The sequence below is a fragment of the Haliaeetus leucocephalus genome, unplaced genomic scaffold, assembly GCF_000737465.1.
Source record: "Haliaeetus leucocephalus isolate CR32 unplaced genomic scaffold, Haliaeetus_leucocephalus-4.0 Scaffold897, whole genome shotgun sequence".
Taxonomy (NCBI): Eukaryota; Metazoa; Chordata; class Aves; order Accipitriformes; family Accipitridae; genus Haliaeetus; species Haliaeetus leucocephalus.
In genome coordinates this window covers 3,149,403-3,174,947 of record NW_010973333.1, presented here as the reverse complement: position 1 = coordinate 3,174,947, position 25,545 = coordinate 3,149,403, and the positions used below count along the sequence as shown (strand labels likewise).

The following is a 25,545-nucleotide window of genomic DNA, read 5'->3' as shown; positions in this document are numbered from 1 at the left end:
GCATCTCCTCCCCTCCTTCTTCACTGACCTGGGGGTCTGCAGGGTTGTTTCTCTCACATATTCTCACTCCTCTCTCCAGCTACTGTTGTTCTTCTGCAGTTTTGGGGGTTTGGTGGGTTTTTTTCCCCCTTCTTAAATCTGTTCTCCTGGAGGCCCTACCACCATCACTGATGGGCTTGGCCTTGGCCAGTGGTGGGTCCGTCTTGCAGCCAGCTGGCATTGGCTCTGTCGGTCATGGGGGAAACTTCTGGCAGCTTCTCACAGAAGCCACCCCTGTAACCGCCTCGCTACCAAAACCTTGCCACACAAACCCAATACAATGCTCTGTCACATCCTGCAAACCAGCCTCAAAATGGGGGGCTTGAACTTGGCCTCCTCCTGCTGTGGGCCAAGACCCTCAGGGCTGGTTAAACCCTCCTGGAGTCCTTTTCTGAAGGGCGAGGAAGAGTGATGTGTTTGCCTAACTGCAGTTTTGCCAGACAGTATCATACGTGGACCATCTTGTCTCATGCCAATTTGGCTTATTTCATTATACACAAAGATCTGCACGAAGCCACTCGTCTTCAGAAGTTTTGAATCCAGTTACTGCCATCTGCAAGATAAGGGAGACTCATAACACCTGCGCTTTTTAAAGGCCAGCTAATAGCCTTTTTCCACTTCAGAGAAGAGGAGGAGGTACAAAGATCGAGATTCAGTACTAATATGGTCTGATACCGCAAGGGTGAATATACAAAAGCCCATAAGTAAGCAGAGGAATAACGAGCCATTGTGCTGATATTACTGGCAGGTAGGAAAGAAATGAGGTCAGCAGTTTCTCTTACCTCACCTGCCCTGGCACATCTTGCTGACATCGTTGCCTGTTCTTAGTTAAAGCTGTCGTTCACATTTACACCTGGGACGTTTGCTGAAAATGTTACTCTCTCCAAATTCAGACTGTGTCACTTACCGAAGCGTGTAGGAAATTTTGTTTCAGTCACAGAAATGTTAAACTGCCTCATGATGTCAGCCTTATCGATGCTGAATTTCAGGGGAAAATAAAGACCAGGCAGAATTCAGATGGAGTAAGGGAGAACATCCAGAGGTAAATAGCGGATAAATACTTTTCTGTGCTGACAATGGTGTAATAAAAAATTTTGTCAAAGGAGAGTATTTCCCTGTCTCACGGGGAGTTATAAGGACAAATGCACCCCCTTTATAGGTCCACCAAAATGGAAGCCACTAGTGCCAAATAGCCACGAGTCTTCCAGTAGCGTCTTTTCAAAAACGCTAAGAGTCTCTTTCAAAATGTGGGCTTGATTTAGGTGCTTAATTCTGGTTATGGAACTTAATTTCAGACATGTGGGAATGTTGATGAGGTAACTTTGTTCTTGCAGTCTTTACGGGGGAAAGGTATTACTTTGCTTCCCGTAAGAGCATAAAGTCAGCATAAATATTTAAAGGTGACAGAGTCCATGGTGCATTATCACACAAATTCAGCAGATGTGCAATGGTGCGTCCATGTTTCACTGGGTATAAATTCACACTGCTGCCTGACCAAGTGGCATACAGCTCAGTATTAATGACCAAGGAACTTCATACACGCTGGAATATCCAGATCATACTACAGGAACCTGACGGGGGAACGGGGCTGTACTTCCATGAAACAGTTCCTCAGCCACAATTTCCCGTCCCAACACCACGTCTCTCTGGCCCCTCCATTGAGCAATGCAACAGCTTGTGTGGCTGGACTGCAGAGTGGATTATTGACATGATTTAAGCTAAAGAATAATAATAAAAAAGGTTTATTTTTAAACCGAGATCATTGAACTGACCCTGTTTGCAGCACAGTCTGCATAGCAGCTGCCTTGGCACAACTGAGGGGAGCGTGAGCTGCAGCGTGTGGGTGGGAAAGAAGGGGCTGAAATGGGGAGAGGAGAAACTTTTTTAACCAGTTTCCCATTGGCAGAGGTGGCTTTCCAGACCAAGACCCTTGGCTTCTAAGGCATCAACTGTCTGCTCAGCCCTGATGCCTTTGAACCTTGATTATTGTGAATTTGAGGAGACTTGCTGAGTGGTGCAGCGCTACCAGAACAAGCCATTGCTTTCCTTTCTGGAAGAGGAGTATTTTGAAGTGGGGGGGGGCGAGAGAAAGGTGACCTGAGCCGCTGCATTCCTGTTATTCTCAGCTGTTGCAGTGCCCTGCAGCTGAACACAAGTCATGGGAGAGCTGAGATTGTAGCTTGTGCGCTGGTGACACTGGAGGCAGCCCAAAGGAGGAGAGAAAAAAAAGCCATAAAGCCCTGTCTGTTCCTTGCCTCCTGTTCCATGCTTGACGCAATTGATTTTAAAAACCGGACAGGCCCAGGAAGCCTTGTGCTCACATTCCTTAACTTCAGGAAAAGCAACTTTGCTGTGATTGCACCACATGTTATCCCTCTAGCCCAGCCTTTTCAGAGCACTACAAGACGCTCTCACAGCATAGAAGGGAAATGACTGAACAGGGAATTACAAACGAAGAGAGGATCAAGCTATATGCACTAAATCCTGAATGCTGACGCTAACCGCATTTTTCCTTAAATGGATCTCATCTGCCTTTGCTGCCTGCAGGCATAGCTCTGAGGGTGAAATTAAGATATTAGGCAACGTCTGGGATGCAGCAATAAACTTTTCGTTCATGTTAGTGAGAATCATGTGGTTAAGCCACTCTCCAAAGTCACCCTCGGTAATTAAGAAAATACTTAGCCCATAATGGAGAGTTAATGGATTAAAGCGATGCCTTATTGCACAGTGGTTTGACTGTGCATGGTAGCTTTCATCCTAAAACGCTTCAAAATCCCTGGGCTCAGGCTTGTTGCTGTTGCAATCAGTGCTGGAATTAAGACTGACTGTCCATCAGCCTCGCAGAAAGACCTCGTGCTGCCCAGCATCGCCAAAGGGACCTCCCTTCAGGGATCCTCGCTCCCCCAGCCCCATCTGAGCTCGTGCCTGAATGAAGAGTGGCACTTTCATGCTAGTCCTTATTCCACAGGCAGCTTACCTGTTTTGCATTCATCTGCATAAACAGCCCTTGAAGAAGGGATTAAACCAGTTTTCTTCCCTTCTGCGTGAGTCCCTTAATCCCTGGGCTACAGCTACGCTCGTTCTTGCATGCCCTCTGATGCCGTCCCCTTCAAGCTTTTAGTCTTAGCTACAAAGTAGGACAGCTTCTCCCCCAGCTGCGTGGGGAGATGTGGGTCTGAACCCTCTGGTTCTGCTCCTGTTGGAAAGAGATTGGGCTCCAAATTCAGGACCGTGCTTGCTTCTGCAGGTCCCAGGCTCCTACAGACAAGGCGTTGAAGCGCCCGAGGTGTCATCGTGGTTCTTGCTCCAGGTTAGGAGGGGCTTTGGCATCCTCATCTTCTGTCTTCTCCAAATTAATCCCCAGAGCACACAGTGACGCAGGAGTCCATTTTGTTTGATAAAGAATCAAGGTGATTTCTACTTGAAGCTATAGTTCCAGAAAATCTGCATCATAATTGAGCCTTATTACAAATTAAAACAGAAAAAGACAAAGCACAACAGAACTGAATTTTTTTAGGCTAAGAAATCTGGATGTTCCAACTTTATCTGCAGCTGAGTACATCTGTAAAAGGAAGATTTAATGTTCCAGTGTCTTAAAACAGACAAACACTGTTGTTCTATATTTATTATTCTGTCTACATTTAACATGCATGTATAAATTAATTTTATAAAGCTCTGGGTTAATAAGGAGTTTGGAATTCTGCAATGTTCACAGAAGCTCTCAACCCCTTCTGAAAATGAGAGTAAATTAAACTTAATGGCTCATTTATCCTCAGTATTATCTACCCATTTCGAATGAGAATGCGGAGACAATGGAACTATAAACTAGACGGTTACACAGGACACTCCATGACCTTTCTTTCTTTTTGCGAGTTAGCTCCCAGGTCCACGTGCCTCCATCCGTGTTTCTGAAGTAGATCAGAAGTGCTTGGAAGGCCCAGCAAGGACCATGGGCCAAGGGCTTGCCCCGCTGAAGAAAATGTAGCACTGACAAGAAAAAAAATCTGTAATTTATTCATGCTCAGGCACAAGCTATAGTTTCAAATGCAATTTACTACCTGATCTGAAAGACTTATATGCAGCAATTTATCATCATTTATTAAACTCTAAAGGCTTTGATAGGTCAGCAAGCCCCTGAGCAGTGGTATGACCCCAGTAACAGCCAAAACTTTTTAATAAGGGTGTTTAGTAAAGCTGAAATGGAATAGCCAGGTCCCATTCTGATTTACTAGTCTTCCAGTAAAGTTTTTAATCAGTTAATTTATGCATTATCAATTGAACACTTTGAAGTCTCACTAGACACAAATGCAGATGGACGTACAATATGTATTTGTGTACCAGTTTAATGAATTGGCATTCCGAAATCCTAGTTTTAAAATGCTTCTTACTTCCCTCGGAGAAGAAAGAGGATTCTTACAAAGGATTTGCAAGCAGCTCTACAGATTTTTGTGTTATTTCTCCTTCATCTTGTCTTTCACAATGAATTCAAGAAATATCACACATCCAGGGAACAGGGTAATTCTAAACTAAACCAGATCGCTTTGGCTGTTTGCTGCTGCTGTCATTCATGAAAAAAATAGTACTTTGATGCATGGATGGTGTCACTGAATTCAATGGAGCTAGTGATTTGGAGCAACAAGATACTCCAGGGGAGCGTGGCAGACTTTACCCAGGGATTGTCTCTGCTTCAGGACAGAGACAATGTCTAGCTAGACGGCACATACAGTTTCCATCTCAACTGGCAACTCCGGGCACTGCTGTAATACATATTAATAACAATTTTGTTGAAAGGTCTTATTGTAGTCTTTGATTTGCTTTGGCCCAGTCACATGAAAGGACATCCAAGGAAGAACAAAGAGTACACACCATGGCCAGGGACAGAGTCAGCTAGTTAGGAGCATCTGGGGCCAAGAGCCGAGGGCCCCAGTAAACCAGTCTGGCATCGGATCTGCATGGCTCATTTGAAAAAGACTGTTAAAAACTGCAGAGAGAAGAGCCGGAGAAATTGTAAAGAACTGAAAAAATACCCAAAATAAGGCAAACAGAAGACTTCTTTTTTTTTAGCATCTCAAAAATAAAATTAAGACATGAGAGCATTGCACTGCGTAAGTACCGTGATTGAGAGAAAATGCAGGACTCTTTAGGAGGGCAAGGCTTAACAGAAACAAATGGCTGTAATTTAACTCATTTAAACCACCAAGTAAAGTTTAAAAATGAGGCCGGGATTTTTACATGAGGGTCTCTCACTATTGCAACAAGACACGAAGGAAAGAGACGGATGCCTCTTCATTGGGATCTTGAAGTGAAGTCTGATGTGTGAATTGTTTGTCTTTTACAACACCTAAAACACTTTCCAGGATTTCAAACATAAAGTTTAAAATGGATTCAAACAAGGGGTCTTTTGTGTTTTGTGTTTTAATGTGTTACGTGTACTAACACCCAGATCTGTGAGTTATTTTACAGTAGAAGCTTTTTTGTGTTTTGCCCACAAAGCCCTTTCCAGAAATAAGGGTCCTCCTGACTGAAGTTTCACTGAAACAGAAAGTTTTCATGAAAATATTAGACAAATTGACGGTTTTTGATTTAAGAACAAAACCAAGACCTTCATTGAAATGTTCCCAACCAGTTCTAATGAAATAATCCTATCTCAACATCTTGGATTTTCAGTCAGGAAGCACAATGAAGCAGATTTTATCATGATTTATGTTTTGTATGTTTTTCCACTACCGTAAACTGTTACTGGTGTACTAAATGGCATCTTGATGTATCACGTTGGGTCTCTGAGTTTTATTCAACAGCTTGACTTTTCTAACTTCCTTGATTTAAGTTTGAAGTTCCTGCTAATTCTCCAGTGCATGAGGGTGGAATGTCAGCTGAGGTTCTCTGCTTTCCTTTGTGCAGAATTCGAATCAGGAAGAGTATGCAGTATTTTGATTACCTTTCTGAGATACAAAAAAACTCCTCCTCTTCAGAAAGACAGTATGGAAGGAGGCAGTTAAGGGGCAGAAGGGTGATGAATTTTGTTGGAAGAGGTATCAAGCAATGCCTACAAGAGGAGCGTTGCTTTTTGGCAGCTGCAATGGCCCAGCTACACAAACCGTACAGCTGGGAGACAACTCAAATTGCAGTAATCCATCAGCTTGTTGTGGTTTCATAGACAGGCCATTTCCCACAGGACCCAACCAATCAGCCCCACTCTATAGCTTGTCTGCAGCGATAGAAAAGGATTCCCACCAGCCCCTGACCTCTACAGTCACGCAGGGGCCAAGCTCCAGCCATCACAGAACAAAAGGACTGCACAGGAAAATGTCCGACTAAAAATACACTGGGAACCACAGCAAATAAGCAGCTGAACTGACGTGTGATGCTGTGAATAAAAAAGCTGGTATATGTATGTACTACATACGCTTAGGGCAACTTTATGTGGGAGCAGGGCTGTTGTTTTCCCTTGAACTGATCCCGCAATGATCATTACTGTGCTTGGCTTGGCCCAGCAGGTAGAAGTTGGCACTAAACTGTAAAAAAAGCTCCCATGTTGAGAATCAAGAAGTCCCTAGCTGATTTTAATAGCTAGTAAATGTCAGTCTAACTGCAGACAGCTTAGGGGCTATCCTGACTTACTGTGGTGGCAAGGAGGGTTTGTATTTTAAGTGCTTGTGCGATGGTCCATCTTGATCCAAGAGCGTTTGGAGCAGGGCAGCTCCAGATGCTCAGTCACAGGTCTGGGGGTATGAAACAAGAACCGGTCCAGGGAACGCCGTATCATTCAGAAGAAATGGTCACAGTGGTCTTAAATGTCATTACTGCCAGGCGTTGGTAACCTGTCTGTTCTGTGGGTGTTATTTTAATGTCTCCTTCTGCCCATCTGTGGTGTTTCTTTGGGGAAAGGTGATGCTGCAGCATGACCCTACCCCGTGCAGACATCTTCCAAAACCAGGATCCCACCTCACCGTGATGGTGGAGCCTTCTAAGACTGCCCGGCTAAGAAAAGGCCAAAGCACATTTCTGTGAACACAGTACTAAGAAGCATAACAACAGGTTACAAATTATGAGGGCTATTAAAAAAAAAAAAAAGGCAAAAGGAAATTGTAAATCAAACCAGCTCTGCTTAAATGACTTAAAATAATTTTAGCAAGTGGAGAAACACGATGAGGATGATGTCAGAAACGTATTATATTTGCCCTCCCTGGCTGAGGGGAGGCAACACAGACGTAATATGTGTAATATGTGGCTTGACAGATAAAAATCTTAGATATAAATCACGTTTGGTGGGCTGCTTGGTGCAGAGCAGCCCTTCTGACAGACATGTTGATAGAGTTTATCTATAATCAGGAAGATCTCCCCAGGCAACCCCTCCACAGGTCTCTCCTTCGTTCTGAAAAGAAATAGAAGAAAACAGTCCTCTGGCTTTGCTAACTGGAAGAAGAGAGTCTGGGTTAAATCTTTGTCTGAGAATACTCAGGATATCTTTGCACTTCAGCAAACTTAAAAACCTCTTTTGGGTTTCTCTCAGATGGGAGGACGATGCTGCAGGTTGGAGCCAGGTGAAGAACACGAAGCACTCAGCTCCTCCGTCGACGTCTTATTCTGGTTCCTGGCAATGCTCTTGCAAATGCCTTCCCTCAGCCAGAGCCTGACGAGGTGCTGCACTCGATAGCTGCCAACTACACCTTATACCCATATAAATGTACCTAAATGTCCTAAATACCTGGGATGGTGGAAGTCCAGAAAAGCTGGTTCCAAAGTGATTCCTGTTTTGTTTTGTTTTTTTCCAGATTTCCTTAATCTTCTGCTAACGAGCAGAGCATCTCCCACCACTCCGAGCGATGCACCCACCGTGGACTGCTGCCAGAGACTGTGCTGAAGGCAGGACAACCCTGAAACCAAATCAGTATCCGTGTTTTATATGGCAGCCTGGCGTATAACCAAAGACCAGGGTAGCTTAACTGAGCAAGGACACCTCGTAAGTCCTCTGCACATTTTCCCACTGTATTTTACAGTAGCAGCAGCATCTTCTGCAGCTCCAGCCACTTCAGTGCACAAAATCCAGTATTTCTGTATTTATAGTAGTGTAATCGCTATCTATTCCAAGCTTTCATTGAAACTTCTCCAGCCCTTTCACTGGACTGAAATATAAAACTAACATGACTGATTGTAAAATCATTTTAGCTAGGGGTGTTTATAATTTACAAAAGGTGCGTATCTTTCAACTTGTCTATGTTTTGTGCCAGGGCTATATATATCGCTAATTATAGCAGCATTAACACACAGTCACAAGCAAGCAAGACAGTAGGTGTTTTAGGTCAACATCAACACCCACAACCACAGAAAAAAGCTGTGAAAGGTGTCAGCAGCATCCTGATTGATTTAAGATTCCCACAGAAACTGGATTTCCTGTGCGCTTTAATTTCTCATTGTTTCTCAGGTATTTTACTGGTACAGCTTGTGATACTAAAGCAAGCGTGCCAGCATTAGAATGATTTACATCTCCTTTGATTTTTGTAGCACCCTGGTCATATATAGATCATGTCATATAAGCAAAACTGAGAAAAAATATGAGGAAGACCACCTCCTGATGTAACAGACTTACAGCAAAAAATATGATTATAAATGGAATGAGATATGGGGGTTTTTTAAATGTATCAGTGAGGCGTGGGCTTTTATTAGGTTTGGACTCTGAGCATTTAACCTGCCCAAGCCAAAGGGCATTCATAAATATATAGGCAGGCACTAGCCACGAGGTGGAGGAATATTTTCTTGTACAGCACCAGCATAAACATCAGGATGACAGATCTATTTAACATCATGCCCAAAGGAGGAACTAGTTTCTTCCACTTTGACTCACTTCAGATGGGCTGATTTCAGCCCTCAGTTTATATAGTCACAGCTCTGCTGAAGGAAATGTGAATGCATAAATGTATCTTGAGGACAGACCGCAGATCATCATTTCATCATAAAAATGAGCTGGTGAGATCACTTGGTCTGCAGAGCCATTCCGGGCAGCCGAAAGCAGGCACAGATTCATCTTTCTCGCAGCCTTTAAGAAAGGACCATCATTCTAATGAGAGAGTCTCTGCAATAAGAAATTGCTTTCCATTCTTATTGCCGCTTGATTTTCTCTCTCCTGCATCACAGGTTTGCGGCTTCTCTCCTGTGGGCTGGTTCTGTATAATCCAACATTTTCTTGCTGCTGCTGCTTTGGCTCTGAGCACAACAGATCTAGCCCAAAGCCAGGGCTGGCCCTAGCTCCTTCATGGTCCCAGGCAGCCTCCGCGGAGCTAATCGCTCGGCTATAGTCCCAGGAAAGCAGCACGCTGCTTGGTCAGCAAGCCTTGCATGCGAGTCTGTGTTACTGATAAGACAAAAATATCCCTGCTGATTTTTTGGGGGGGAGGGGGAAAGCCGTGTGGTTGGCAGATAGCCAAGCCACGTCGCAGCTCTGGGACCGCTTTCCTCTAATTATAATTCTCACCCAGGTAAGGTGCCTAGTTTGCTCCCAGAACGTACCCAGTCCTCCTGCCCCTTTCAGTTGTACAGCCTGTGGCTGTGGAGGGTCTCTCATCTCCACCCTGGGGGTCTGCCAAGCCCCCTCTCCAGAGGCAGCCCGCATCTGGCTGGAGGTGCACATCTGGCTGGAGCCCACACAGCTGGCCAGCGGCAATTCTTTGCAGCCGTGTTTGTAGCCAGCAGAGCAGATCCTGGCACCTCCGAGCAGCTGTGGACATCCCAGGCGAGCATCCATCCAGAGACCACGCCAGATTTCATTCCTCTCCTGCCTACAGCCACCGAGCATTGACAGAGCTTAACTCAGTTATATCTTTTGTGAAGATATAAACATGTATTTCTATCTATCTCAGTGGCTTTGCTGTTGGAGCCGTATTACAAGGTGGGCTCCACCCCTGATGAAACTCGTCGTACAAAAATAACCACCGAAGTTCCTTCTCTCGTGTTATCCTGAGGCAGCACAGCATGAAACTTGTGAAACAGAAACCATGGATGAGGCTGCCTGCTGGAGACATTGCCTGGTGAGAGGCAATGCTCCTCTTTTTTCAACTGTAACCCAGGAAAGAAATGGTCTGCGAGGGGGAAGGCTTTGGGTGGGCAGGGTAGGGCTTTAAACCATGGTGTCAAGATACTTTTTTCTAGCATGGCCTGGAGTTGTCAAGGTCGAGGTCTCAGCAGAGGTCCGTGGTGGTCGGTGGAAGAATAAAGCACCCAGATGATCTCAGCGTGGGAAAGCAAGTGTTTCCCTCTGAGGTTAGGGCAAGGCTTGGGTAAGGATTTTACAGGAGAACTGAGATGGAAAAACCTTTCCGAAAAACTGAAGTGGGGATGCCTGCGTTCCCTGCGGTCTGCAGATGGAAAACCCTGGCCTGGATAGGCAACCTCCTGGGAAAAATGAAGAGAAGAACCGAGCATACTCGCTCCTTCGGCAGGACTTCTAAATGAATGACCTTGAATTATTGTTGGTGGAGGCCACTTCATTTTCCCCAAACTCTCCTGTTGTAGCTCTGTGCATTTTAACTCAAACGTATGTTCACGTTTAAGCAGTACCTGTAAAACCAAAGGGTCCTGTGTTTCTTTCCAGTCTTCATACAGAAACGATTTCAAGCAGCGTGCAAATGTGAAAAGATCAGTTTGAAATGCATTTCAGGGAAGCTTTAGCTTACTTGAAAGAACAGCTAAGATTACCCTTCGTACCCTGCCTTGTATTATCTAAAGATAACTTATCCTATGCAATTATTAGGAGATAAACACTGGGCTGAATAAGGCACAGTATGTGGTATTGCTCCAATATGCAGAGTGTATAGAGCAGATAAAGTGGTTATAACCAGAAAGAAAACCGAGAGCAAGCAAAGCTGATCACAAGAGCAATTATTAATGGACAGAATTCTTGAATTTTTTTTTTTGTTGCTAACAGTGAGGTAGCTGCTGCTGCTGCTACTACAGCAGCAATAGCCGTAGTTAACCATGCAGATCAGTCTGGCATGACTGCAACTTAAATAATACTGGTTCTGAGGTTGGCCAGGAGCTGATATGATACATTTTGGTTGGATGTGTTGTCCTCAAATCTGAGCTTCTTTTTCAACTGCAAAAACAGTGGAGATGGGGTTGAATACAGCTTATTTTTCTGTATGCTTTCAACTGAAAATGTTAAATAGTTTTCCACAGTAATTCATTATCACACAGATATGAAAGGGGAGTAGTCCATCATGTTTTTTATTATTTTCAAGGTGGTGCTAAAACTGCACAAGGTATACCTGAAAATGTAAAGAGTTAACTAAGTTCAAATGATTGACATTGATGACAATGTCATCAATAGCTTCTGATAATGCAGATGTTAACTTTGGAAGATGCCTCTCTAGTTACAGATTAGCAGAAAAGAAAATGACATTTTCTTCTAACTGATCGAACATCTCATATAATATTATACAGTGAATTAATTTGATTTTTAAAAGCAATTTAACAACATTTATAAAGACCTTTTCTTAATTCCAAGAGTTATAGAACTGCAGGAGACATTTCATTTTTGCTAGCTTTAGACACATGGAAATATCAATGTATATCTCCAGGTGATGGTTATCTCCATACAGTTGCATTAAAAGGATTTAAAAAATATTTTTCTAGCTCTTTAAACAAATAAAGAAATTCTTTCTTTATCTCTTTGAATGTTAGAAAAGTTGCACTTTTAAATTCTTGAAGGATCATTTAGATGCAGTTGACAGAGGGGTATTATTGAAAGTTAAACATTTCTTTCATGACATGCCACCAGACTTTTTTTTATTATAACCTTAAAGTCAAATGACCTTATGATGCATGTGCTGAAGTTAGTTATATCATGCATTCATTGAGAGGTAAGTAAGTCACAAGACAGAATTGGTAGTTCCTCAGTCATAAGTATAGCTTTTATCTGAAACACTTTTTTGTGAAGAAAAAAAAAAAAAAAGTATTATTTTGTCACATGCCCAAATACTTGACTTCACATTTCAGTTTCAGTCCTCGGTCTGACTAAGGCGCTTTCTCCAAAAAACCCCCACTGACTTTCAGGACACTGTAAATTCTCCTGAGTGGCTTCAATCTGACAAAAAGCTGGATATGGCATGTTTGCATAAGACTTATTGTATACCAACAGTCCCAGCACAGCTGTTTGAATGCGTTTCAGGAGTCTTGTATTAGGAAATAATAGGATAAATCCTGCTCTTCTCGTGATCTTAAACCTCTCAGAACTCATGATACCATTCCTATTTCAGACGCAGAGCCACGCTGAATATTTTTCAGAAGTGAACCTGCTAAAAACTGTATTTACATAAGGCTTCACACTAAAATAATTCCAGTTTTTCTGGGAAGAATTGCACTAACTGATCTCAAGACACAGAGGATAAGTTGAAAGGTCTCAAAACCTCCCGCCAAACCCATCCGAACCCCGAAACCTCCTGCAAGGCCCCTAAATCCCTGCTCTCTTTCCCAGCAGTTTCTCATCAGAAGGGGTTAAAGGAAGAGAAGGGTTGGGCGAACGTCTCTGGCAGGACACGGGTGGCCCAAAAGCCACCGGACGCTGATGTGGGACCTCGAGGTGGCTGGCTAGAACGTCGACTGGCTTCCTACGCTGATTCAACTGCACGCCACTGCTGGAGCAGATCCTAAAATAAAAAAGAGAAGCGAGGCTTTTTTAGCGTGTTTCTGCAGCGTAGGGTGGCACTTGGTCTGCGGCCGGGTTCTTGGCTGCGTGCCGACAGCTTCCGCCCCGTGCAAGCGGATTTTTCTCATGGTGGGGGGGGGAGATACCAGTAAAATGCTGTTTCTAAACAAAGCTTGGCAGGGGATTCGGGCTAAGGTACAGTGCTGCACTTAATCTTTTTTCCAAAAGAATGGATTTGAAGTTAATGATCCCTAAAGCACATTTATTGGCTCTGTAGGAACAACCAAAACATCCTTCTTTTTTTTTTTCTTTATCTGGGGATGAGAAAGGAGGTTTGCAGCACCCGTTACTTATATTTTACCACTTGAAAGATAATTCTGTGATTCGTAGGACGGTATTTCCCTGATTTTCCTGACTTAGGAAACATACTTAGGGCTGCAGGGGCAGGAAGCAACTACCGCAAATATTTTAGCAGAGGCTGTGGGTTGTTGGCATTGCTGCAAGCGCAGGTCCGTCTGCAGGCAAGGGCTGTGCTGGTTTTGGTGTGACTTTGCCTTGATGTTGACATGTGACCAGTCCGACCAAGTCAAAGCTTGATAAGACTCGCAACGTGATTAAGCAGTGCAGGAAGAAGGAAAACAATGATTGTTTTTGGAAGCGTCAGGAAAAGAAATCCCACTCCGCTCAACTTTTTTTTTTTTAATTGTTTTCCAGAGTAACTCAAGGTTTAAAAAAAGGGAGCTTGTTCTCTGTGTGAATTTTTCCTGTGGGTAATTATCTGGACATACATAAAACTGGGTCAGTGGTTCCCACCCTTTCCAAGCCATGTTTGCAGTTACTGGATTTCTGCCAAAATTTTCAACATCCCTCATCGCCTTCAAGTGGAAGAACTGTGGCAAATCAGACCTGTGTAGCCCTGTCACTCCCAGCAGCAGTCGCGCTGCAAGCACAACTGTCTCGGCGACTACTCAGATAGTTTTTACTGATCTACAGTTGCTGAGACGTGGCTGAAAGCTTGGCCTCCAGTCTTCGCATCTGTCAGGGCGATTTAAAAATATATATAGTCAAAGCTATGAATGCTGAATGATGGGTACTTACAGAACCCAGCGAATGGTCAGAACAAAATGTTGATGTCTCTTTATGCTGACAGATCTTGTCACTCAATGACCTTGGAGTGCACTGATGAAATATTTTGAGGCTTTTGCGGCGATACACTCCACTGCCATTCAGGGCCATTTTGCTAGTATTTCTCTGAACACAAAGAATCATTTTTTTACCTAATGCTGGTCATACTTGTTGCCAGCTGAAGTTGTGATCATTCCTGTTAAAACTCTTTGGGCTCATTACACCCCAGGAAAGATGGGCAACATTCGCAAGAAAAAGCACTTGCCAAAGGACAAAGTCAGCTCAGCAACAGCATTGTTAGAAAAACAAGTCATAAGGGTGTGTGTCTATGTGTACGTATGTATCTGTCTAATGAAGAGGTATCTATAACTGCTAACAGCGTTGGAGGGTAACAGCAGGTATATCACAGCCTATACAGCTGAACTTTGTAAGCATTTCCCCTGACAAAACCAGCATCGTTTTAGGGCAGAAAGAAAGCAGTTTGGGAAAATGCATGTTCCACACCAGCACTTGGATCTGTTCTTCCAACAGTGATACATCATTCCCCCATATGCCTTCTGTTCTAGCTCATTCAGTGAGGTCACCCAAAATAAGATGGTGCACCCACATTATATCTTCTGTAACATGAAACAGCCTTGGAAAGACAAAGAAAATTTGCCTTTTTACAACCTCCCCCATGGCCTTTTCCCAGCTCTGGCAGCCCACACGGACTCCCCTGCAGAGAATCAGTCCCTTATCTTGTGTGTGCCATTGGCTTCAATGCAGGGGAAAGCCAGATTCCCGTTGCTCCCCAACACAACGCATCGCCCTTGTGCCACTGTTGGGTTCATAGCTCTTCAGACAGACACCGACCTTCCTGTAAACCTTTGAAGTCATGATCTGAAACGTAATGCTGGCAGCAAAAGCCAGGATGTGGGAAGCAGGACCATGGGACACAGGCACCCTCCTCTTCTGTTTAACCAGTAGGTCACTTCCTATTAACAGTAGGGTTACCTCCTACAGGCAAAGCCATAAATTGTGCTGCCCAGCAGCCACCAAGTTAAGAAAGCCACCTCTCAATTCAGAAATTGAGTCTCAAGCTATGCCACCTATCACTCCATGCCCTATTCATTATGCTTGAATCCATGGAATTTGTGGGTTTTTAGCCCAGCTCATAAAAATAATGTCTTGGATGATCAAAGCTCTACTTTGATCTGCAAACCTCTTCCTTTGTCTTGAGGCATCAGCCTCAAACACCTCAAGGACATCTGCTAATGAGCCTAAAATGAGTCTGCCCTTCGCTGTGCTGAGAAGAGCTAGATGGACGAGAACAAGCAACCCTCAAGCCAGTTTCTGCAGTAGCACGCCGGACAGTTTTTCATTTGCCTTAACCACAGCAAGGGCTCTCAGGTGTTGCAAGACATCTTGTCTCCAACCTGGCCTATCTGAAAGATAACCCTTTGTCCCAGGATTTCATCAGCTGTCTTAAGCTCAGTCCTGATTGAAAACTCCAGTTACTGTGATAGAAAATGGCTCTCTGTCCAGCAAATCTTGGAAAACCCTCTTCATTAGGGCCAGACTCACCTCAGACTATTCTCTTTGCTAAGAGAGACCTTGGTAGTACTCAGGCACAGATTTCTGCTGTTTTTCAGCTTGGTCTGATGAAGAAAGCTTGGAGTTTGGCAAACCTTTAACAAGGACCGGGACGTACCCCTGCATGTACGGATGCTCTGGGAATGCTCTGTCTTAGCCACTCCTACTGCTGTCCTGGAAGCCTCTCACATGGTGATGGGAAAGACACGGTCTTCCTAGGAAGCATCCTGACATTGCCTGCCAGGGATAATTAGGATTTGTAGATACTTTAATCTGAACTCCCTTTTGGATGTGGGTCCTTGCTGCTAAGCCTGATGCAGACCACGAGTGTGCATGGCCTAGGTGTGAGAAAGCACATCAGGTTTTTCTGGCTTGGGCAGCTTAACTTGGGTTTAGGTTTGCCAAAAACTACTGGGCTTTGCTGCAACCCGTCACCACCCCAGTATCTCCCTGTGATGGCCTGACGAGTACAGAGATGGTCCTCAGGAAGAACTGAACCGGGACCTTGTCAAAGAGATGAGGGTTGCTCTATGGAAATGACTGGGCAAAGGAAAGAACCCAAACTATGTGAGATTCTCACACTATTTAATGCTGTTGGTAACAAGCAGACTTCTGGTGTAGCTGTGTAGGGCAAGAGCAGAGAGGTGGAGAGTTGCATGACTGGTAAGTTCCCAAACTTGCAACATTAATGAGTTTGAGAACTTGAACTAGGAAATAAAACTGAAGCTTAGAAGAAAACAAGAAGTAGAATTCTGTGTCTATAACTTGGGTTTTTTAGTGCACAGGCTAAAAAAAAGTGCCGTCTGTGATCTTAGACACTCTGAAATATCCTGAACATTCACAGGGAACAAATGCATGGTCTTATGGAGGAGTGCCCATGCACAGGCATGTGGCCATCAGTGTGGCAGTAAATTAGTAGGGCACATATGTCACATAAAGAGGTGAATATCAGGCAGATTCCGTGATTCCTAGAGTTCCCAAACAGATCACGGTCATTAAATGGAAAAGAAGAGATCGAGGTCAAAGTCGAGGTCAAAGGCCAAAGTCAAAGTCAAAATCAAACACCATGATGCAGAGACAGATATTGCAGTGCACGGCAGAGAAACTGGAGATTCAGTTAGTGCTCAGTCACCAAATCTAACGGGTTTCCAGTTCCTCGCTCCCTGTGTCGAAGGTTTGCTCAGTACCAGGGAGTGGTGTTTTAGACACAAGGACGTGTAGCATTTAGGCACAAATATCTGTAGCATATTATCAGACCTCTGTCACTAAGGTTTACATCACTTTCTGACTTTGCCCCCAAATGTTAGGGGTGCCACAGATGGGAGAGTTTTGCTGGGAAGGAAAACTTGGAGTTAAGCCCAGGCTAAACACATGACTTGGATACGCACAGTATTCCTCCTAGGTTTGCAAGCAATTTACTTGACTCTTTCATGGATTAAATATGATGTTTTTGACCAGTCTGTATGGGAATCCAGTAATTTAACCCTATTCATTTTGGTATGAGCATGTCTGTGTGTGTGCGTTTACACTCCACTGAGTAGCGGCTTCGGCTTCTGCTGGACCCTGGTTGATTGAGTCACATCAATCCGATGTGATCTTGGATCCCAAGTCCAAGACTGGCTGCTGGAATCCAACATTTTAATGTTTGAGCAGTTAGGTGGTATTAGGAAACAGATAAAAGGCCTGATGGATATAGGCAGGTTTCCTCTAATGACATATTTAATGCTTAGAGGGGAAATTGTCATAAAATTGGAGATACCTGGATCTGATGAATAAAACAATATAGGACCAGTTTATACACATACATACGTACATATATATACCCACATATGCATACGGGTCCTGAACGCTGGGCTTTTATATATATATGTACATATGTATATGTCTATATGTGTGGATGTGTATATGTGTGTACGGGGGAATGTCTATGCATTTGTTCTGCTGCTGGTGTTAGGTAGGGGCTGGTGAGCAAGCGCAGCTCCCACAGCATCCCAGCCTGCGGGACTGGGAGGGGTTGGTGGGATGCAGCTGCAAGCGCGAGCGGGTCAAGCCCCGTCTCTGATTTGGCCTCTGAGGATTGCCCTGAGCGGCAGCATCTGAAGGGCTGAGCGACCTCTGATTCTAAACAGCTCGCGGAGCGAACCCCAGATCTCTCCGTCGGGGTTAGGGCCCCCCCAGGTGTCTTCTCCAGCCGGTGGAGAGCGATGGGCACATTTTTTGGCCTATCTTAGGGTGAGATGACTCGCTCTCTAAAAGCATGTGGTCCTCACGGGAAGCGAGGGTGACTAGCTCAAGCGGTGACTACTTACATTTACTTTGGATTTGTCTACATTTAATCAGATGATTCTCCATCATCTGTGGTGTTCCCTAAACAACCCCTGGCTTTCTGCGGAGAACAGCTGGAGCAGAGCATTATCATCTGGAGGTGCACAACAGATAAAGCCAGCCTGGCTGTTTCATCTCTGCATCCACAGAATTATATTGTTTTCACCAGAAATGAAGCATTTTATGTTTAATTTTATTCTTCGTTCACATACATAATCCACTGGTAGACAGGCTCTTCTAATCCTCTTGTCAGCGAGGGCTTTGTGGGGTTTATGTTCTCTAAGATGATATATCCTAGCAACACCAGAATTAAACTAACTGCAGCGAAACAGGGAAGCTGCAGGAATGTCCAAGATATTGGACATTTGCCGTCATCTGATTAATGCAGCCGCTCTCAGCGAAGTTTCAAACAGCTCAGCGGCCCAGAGATGCATCCTAACAGCAGCACGATCAAATGAGGTATAGACCACTTGCAGGCACATTTTCGGATCCCTAAAATCCCCTTTGACGTTATGCTAATTGGTAAAGACACTGTAATATGTTTACACAGGTAGCTCTCAAAGTCGAAGGGAGGGCATGTCAGCAGGTAACAGGGAGAGATGGCACTGCTTCTATTTCTCTGACGGTAAAGAGATGCTCCAACTTCCCATGCTGATTGCTGGGTATCTCTCAGCATGTGAGCTCACAGAGGAAGTTTTCATTTTAATAACAGCACTTTTCTCCATTTTCTGGGTTTTTTTTGATCTGTTTTTTATTGAAGAAGAATTATCTAAAAAGGGAAAACCAAATGGAGTCCCGCTACAAAAGCCATATCTGATACGATGCAGGAGCTGGGGCTGCGCTTTGGTCTACCATATCCCTGGATTAGATTCTGCATATGTTCCTGTGTGATACTGAAAGACGCCAGTGAAATATAAAGCCCATAAAAATTTCCCTATATTTAAACAAACAAACAAACATCAATGACCACAAAACCCAGCAGAGAAAGGTTCTTCTTCTTTTCTTCTGTGACATTCGGTCCTGTTCACTGGTAACCCCCAGGTGTCCCTCTAAAAATGTGTGTCACGGCCCCGGTCTCGTGGTGGCTCCTTTCTTTTGGGTGTTCCCAGCCCTCCCTCATCCCCAGGACAGCGTAGGAGGGAGCTTGCCCTTCCTTACCCAAAGGATTTCGATGCACCCCAGTTTGCCCTCCTGCTCTGCCACCCTCCCACTAACGCCAGTGGTTCCACTCTCTCTTTCCTTCCCTGCTCCCTGGCATTATTTTTTTTATTCCCTTGCAGTCTGTAAAAATGATGCCGACATCCTCCGGGGCTGTGGCCAGAGCTGAGTTAAGGCAGAAGTATCCGTCTGCTGGGAAGCAATAACTCCACCACCGACGAGCTGCTTTAAAGACGATGTTTAGGGTCAGCGGACATCGTGTCACACGGCTTTTGTCCCCTACTCCTTTCTCGCTCTCTGATTCCCCCCTAAATCAATGCGCTGTGCCCATGGGTGCCTGTAAGACACCACATAATTCTGGAATTGATTGATTTCTTCAGCATCCTTGGGTGGCTGCACTTGTCCTGCAGTTGAACAAAGGGGTTTGCTTTGGTTTGGGAAAAAAAAAAAAAAAAAAGAAAATGTTTCATCTGAAAAATGAAAAAAAACCCAAACCATTCCAGAACGGTTACTTGCTTATTAGATGATATTTCCCAGAGGTCTGTAAGACACTCAGGCTGAGTTCACACAACATTCCCTATATAAATGTTCCAACCCCCGCCTGATACCTTCTTATGGGGAGCCTTAAGCTGAAATAAACAAATTAAAAAATAAAAGGCCATATGAGAAGTTCACCAGATCAGTGTAACTGTTCTTCAGCATATGATTAACTCCCAGATTTCAGAATACTAGGGATCTATGCATCCATTAATACAGTCAGTTTCGTTGATAGCATACTGCCTTATCGGCAACATTACCTGAACACACTTAGAGCACATATACAGCACATACAATAGCATCCTGGTCAACAGCATATAAAAATGATTGAGGTAATCACTCTGCTAATTACTTGTTCTTTATCAGAAAATTCTTATTAAATTTAGCTTGCTAATTTATCACTGCCATCACAAAATCTGGCATTCTGCCACTACTTGGAATGATTTGATTCTGAGAAAATCAGAGCTTTTATTTAGAAAGATAATTTTAAAAGGCTTGAACCATTATGCAAGAAGACATGGAAATGCAATTTAAATAGGCCCTAAAGGCTCAGAAACCAGAAGGCAAATTGAAAGAACCTACCGTTTATTAAATACACCCCCCCGCCTCCAAAAAGCCAAAAACCAAACAAAGAAAACCTTTTATGGTTTTCAAGCCAGATTCCTCCTACTCGAGCGCCTGATACATGTGGTTTAAAATCCTGAGCCTGACAAAGTTGCTAAACTCAAAAAACCCCTCAGAAGTAAGAACCTTCTGACGTACTCCTTCGTGGAGCCCCTGCCTGCTTCATGCTGGGCAACCTGTTTTTTCCAGAAGTGACAATGTGACAACATTACACTTTTCTCAATTCCTCTCTTCTTGCTCCCTTCTCTTTCTCGGTGCCGTGAGATTCTGAGCCCTCGTGCTGCTCCTAACTCCTTCCTATTTGCTTTGCACTTACTTTTTAGTTTCTCCTGTTGTTTGCTTGGACTTCTCCCTAGGCTGTAGCTGCAAAGAAACAGCCAGTTGTGGAATTACGCTAAGGCAGCCCAAAAGGGGAAGAGATGCCACCAGCCCAGAGGTCCTGGGGAGCTGCTGTGGCACTGCGGGCATTCCCCAGTGTCCTCACCAGCTTCTCCCTCCTTGCCACAGCAGCTGCCTCCTCCTCCTCCTCCTCTTCTTCAGCTCTTTCCACCATTACCTGCCCGGCTGGACCTCAGGGACAAGGTGGGCAGCCGGGGCAGGGGGATCAGCGTGTCGGGGAGAAGAGCTGGGGGCATTGAGACCCCCCTGGGAAGCAGTGCTGGGGCAGTTGTCCTTCTCGTGTTTTCCCCATTTCCGCATCCATGTGAGTTACACCGCACATCACGGCGTCCACGCAAGTCACGGCACACGTCACGTCTCTCTCCATGAACCCCCAGTTGCCTTCCCGCTGCCCACCATCTCCCCTCTCCCCGGCTCCCAAGCTTTCGTGTCCTATTCTTGTTTGATGACAGTACTAAAAGCAAACACTTAGACAGACAGAAGGACAGACGCCTGCAACTAATGCAACACACCTGTAAATATTTGTCTTAGGTTTATAAGGGAGTGGCTTTGGCCATATCAAGGTCCCTTTCTGTAACCGGTCAAACTGCACCGGCAAAAAAATGTTCAGAGAGGTGGGAAGAGGTGCTGGCCCTGCGCGACAAGCTCTATCGCCCTCAGTGCTTGCCAGAATTATAATTTGATAGACGCTGTGAATCTAATTGCTACGGCACTGCACTGGCTTCTTAAAGCCTTTGTTGCAAGTTTTACAGCGGTGTTCCTGTCAGCATACGCTTATCACCAAAACGCTGCTTTCCTCTGATTTTCTGCTTTTCAAAGGAGGGCAAGAATGTCCCGCTGTGAGTGGGAGCAGGCATGAAAAGCCCCAGATTACTTCCCGAAATGAGGTTTGAGGACAAAACCAGATCTGGCTACTCATTACGGTGGAGCTGGCTTCTGAGCACAAGATTTCCACAACTAAGCACACAAGGTGAGATTTGTAAGGCCAAGGTGAGGGTCGTCTTAAGGCGATACTGTTTAAAAGCACATCCCGCTGCTCCAGACAAAGTCCAGTTCAAATAAATTGCACTAATACAGCAGTCAGCAGTAAGGGAGGTTGGAAACGCACGTTCATCTTCTATTTGAATGGAAGTCCACTGCTATTTCCATTTCAGCGCTTGAACTATGTCTGAATTACTCTGGTTTATTCAGTGCGGGAGACCGGAGATCTGAAAAAAGACATTTGATAAATGCTTCCATGCTTATTGCCCATAATGGCAAAAAACGTTCGATCATCTCTACAAACCTCGACCTGAGATGAACCGCCGTCCTCTGCTCCTGTGTCCTCAGCTCAGCCCCCTGCTCTCCGACTCCGAGCAACCCCACCTGTTTCATCCAGGCATGGAAGTTCTTGTAGGTTTGGGTAAAACTCTGGCTCATCTGTATTGGGCTCATTTTTCTTTCCAGTGTCTCTTCCTGAAAGGTAGGTCATCGTTTAGCTGCTGGTCTCCACAGCAGAAGGAGCTTCACTCCAGTGGTGGGAAGTTTTCTGCCTGAGTATTGAGCAAAGTACTTTGAAATCTCTGGAAGTTAAAGGCACCAACCAACTACAGTGTTATTTTCTAACTAAAATGCATGAAAGGAGCTAAAATATCATCTCTCTCTGCACTGCAGATCTATTTAATATTCCTCCCTTATCTGCAAGCAGAACTTCCACTGACATTAATGGGAGCTTTATATGCAAAATACAGTAAATAGCACAGTCCTCAATGCAGGCAGAGAGGGAAACAAAGAAATATCAAACACAAGAGGAAAAAGTTGCATGGTAGGCACCCAAGATCAGGGGTGACCACTGAAAACTTTGGATGCGATCTTTCTGTGCATTGTTTTCTTCCTGTGACCAGGACTGGCAGTACCATATGGATAAATTCATTTAAATTAATTTGAATGTCTGGTTCATCCAGATATAACAGAGCATCATGCAATGGCTTGTGAATACGCACATAAGCTTATTCTAATAGAAGGTCCCAACAGATGAGCGTTTTGAATGCACGCCTGACACTCAAAAGAGCAACCCATGTGATTTTTTCTTGCGTTGACTCATGGTCTAGTCAAGTATACACGTATATAGGGAAAGATGTCAGGTCATGATAGCGTGCATCATGCACCCCAGCGCCCAACCAGGATGACTGTTGGGTGTAAAAATAGCAGGAAAACATGAATCCGCTTGGGAGCAAGTGAATCAGGAGCTGTGTGCGAGGCGGGGGGGGGAAGCGGCCGTGGAGGGACTGGTTTGGGGACCCCTGAGCTGCACTGGCGGAGGGCCTTCGAGGCACTGGTGGGCAATCGCCGGCTGTCAAACACCTCTGACACATCAAAGCAAACTCCTCTGCGCGAAAGGCAGGCAGGCTCTGTGTCAGCCTTAGCAAAAGATGATAAGAGGTGTTCTGGTAGGTGCATTAGTGGGGACCACCAAAACCCCTCCCTTAAATGGCAATCCTGGCCTCCTCTCTTGCCCTTAGCAAGAAGAGGAATTAAGTTTGTTCTTGTAGCAGATTGCCACAGGGTTCTTTTTTTCTCTCCGCACATCACCAACTCTCAAATTTTGCCCTTGAAATGCCGCAGCCCTTCCCGGCGGGCTCCCACCACCACGTGCGTGGTGGGCCGTGGTGAGGGTGGGCATCTGCTCTCCCTGTCGTGTCCCACCGTGTCTCTCCCACGCGGCGGTTTCTGCCGGGCACGTGTGTAGTGCGAGACGGGCTCCAGCTGGGCTAACAGGCTGAACCACGGCAGGTCTGAAGGCTACACCATGGAGAACCACCGGGCCATGGTTCAGACACAGCCTGGGTATGCCGGAGCTAATTTTTGAGATGTCGTGTCCTTCGCTGCGATGGAGGAGTCGTGGTAATGCAGCTACAGCCATTTGCAACGCATGTTTTGCTCTGGTTGATTAAAAGTAGGCCAATTTAGCTTCATTCCTTTTGGTGGAAGACCTAGACCGTGACCGCTGTGGGATGACACCTGCAGAGGTGATCCTTTCGGACAAACGAGCAGGGCCGCAGTCACGGCGGTCTGTTTCCGAGAAAATTGCCTGGAAGCCTTCCAGCATCTCCTAATCCCTCCCTCCATCTCAGCAGCCAGCACAGCCCTAATCTGATCAGGGAAGCAGGTTCTGCAACTATGGGGCAGTGAGGACATGCTTGGAGTGCTTGTGTTCTTGTCCAGGAAACCCCATGGATGCTAACGAGTCCATCCTCCTTTATTTGGGAAAAAAAGAAAAAAAGAGAGAGAGAAAGCCTTTTTTTTTTTTTTTTTCTGTTAGGTTCATACGATTGCTCCCGTGCCCCCAGGGGTGAAGGAAGCAACTTTTTTTCTGGGATAAGAAGGTAGGCAGGTATGTTCTTTAGAGGGACACACAGAGTCAGGATTTCCCTCACCATACCAGTCTGGTTCAGCCTGGGCTAGATAAAAGTTTGCTTTGAAATGGGTTGGAAAGCAATGGAAAAATCCCACTTTCCACAGGGAAAACTCCCATCGGCTTCAGACGGAGTTTTGCTTAAATGTAGCCACCAGGATATGGTCCAAAGAAGATGAAAGCTGTACGTAAATGAATTATATAGCAGCCGTGAAACCCGGAGTGGCTTTCTCCTACCCTGCGACAGACGCAGCAGCTGCCCAGCAGGACCCGAAGACCCACGGTTCGCCAAACTATGTGACAGATCATGCCGAAACGCCTGCCGCGATTATCGTGCTTCTGATGGGAATGTGACAAAACTGGAAGAGCCAGCTCGAAATCTGCCAACGCGCGGCACCGGGAGAAGCAGCTTCGGAGGGAGCATGCAGCCGATGGAGGATAAGGGAGAGGGAGCAGGGAAGTGTCCTGATTTTGGTGCCTATTCTGAGGGCAAACCTGGCCTCTGTGATGCTTGATATGTCAGCTCCGAGCTGCATTGCTCAGGATGGCTGCGTAGACGTGTTTGTTGTGGCAAAGGATCGATGGGGTGCTCCAGCCCCCGGCATCACCCCACTGAAGTCAGTACCCTGCCAGTACATGAAGACCACAGCTCTTCTCATCGATTCACAGTCATTTCTGTAAAAAAAGTGCCTTTTCTACCTGCTCCACAACCACACGGTGCCAGTGCTCAACGGTGGGGGGAAGGACATGGGTGCACAGCACAGGGTGGTGGGAGGGTGGACTGGGGAGGGTTTGGAGACCAGAGGAGATATTGGCGTGAGTGTATTAGGTGACTGGAAAAACAGGCTCCTTTTGGGCTTTGTGTCAATTCCTTACTGGGCTCGTAAAATTAATTACCAGGTGGAAGAGGGAGCTGACGTAGGGACAGCAACATGCCAAGCCCTTCATACACGTGCACACATGCATTTTTCCAGGCCACTTTAGGAAGAGCCTGGGCGTACCTTGGTCTTCAGAGAGCACCAAACCCCTCTCATCTCTCATTTCTCATTTACAAGTGACCCTCAATAGGTGTGGCAGGCTTAACAGGCAGCGGCAAGGGCTTTCCTTGCAATTTCATCCAATACGCTGCTCAAGATAGGTGGGAAGGGATAGTCTGGGAAGGGAGTGACAAAAGATGCCCTCACAAGATGAAAAACAAGTGGTCAGCAACTGCTCAAAACACAACTGGCTCTCACTAGGTGTCAGCAGCTGCAGAAGGGACAAAATCCAGCAAGATAAAACACTGCAAAGGGTGAAGGGATGGAGGATGACAAGAATGGTGGGGCAGGATAGGTGGCACTGGAACCTATCAATAAATGCTTGGACCTTTCTAATGGGCAGCAGGTATAAGGAGATTTATTCCATGTTCTTACCATGATCAGTATTGGGCCCTGTATGCAAGCAGGGAAAGCTTGAAGCTCTGTTACCCTGCTAGGCAGAGCTAAGGGGATGGTGACAGCGCGAGAGAGAATTGGGACGAAGCAGATGGCAGCATATAAAATTAGATATTCTGTGTCTTAGAAGTGCCTTATTTTCTCTTTTGCTTATAGAGATGCCACTTCAGATATAGACATCTCTCCATAAAGGTGTCAAATCAGATGACATTGCTTTGCCCCCAGTCTCTCGCACACTCCCAGGCACAGAGGTAGAGCTGGCCTTGGTCTTGCAATAAAGACCCATCAAAAGCTTCTGC

The 25,545-nt window shown here is 45.3% G+C and overlaps 1 protein-coding gene across 1 annotated transcript in view; it reads left to right on the top strand.

Moving 5' to 3' along the window:
- LRCH1 (leucine-rich repeats and calponin homology (CH) domain containing 1) overlaps nucleotides 1-25,545 on the top strand; it is a 172,234-nt gene that overhangs the window by 1,225 nt on the left and 145,464 nt on the right. The window lies entirely within an intron of this gene.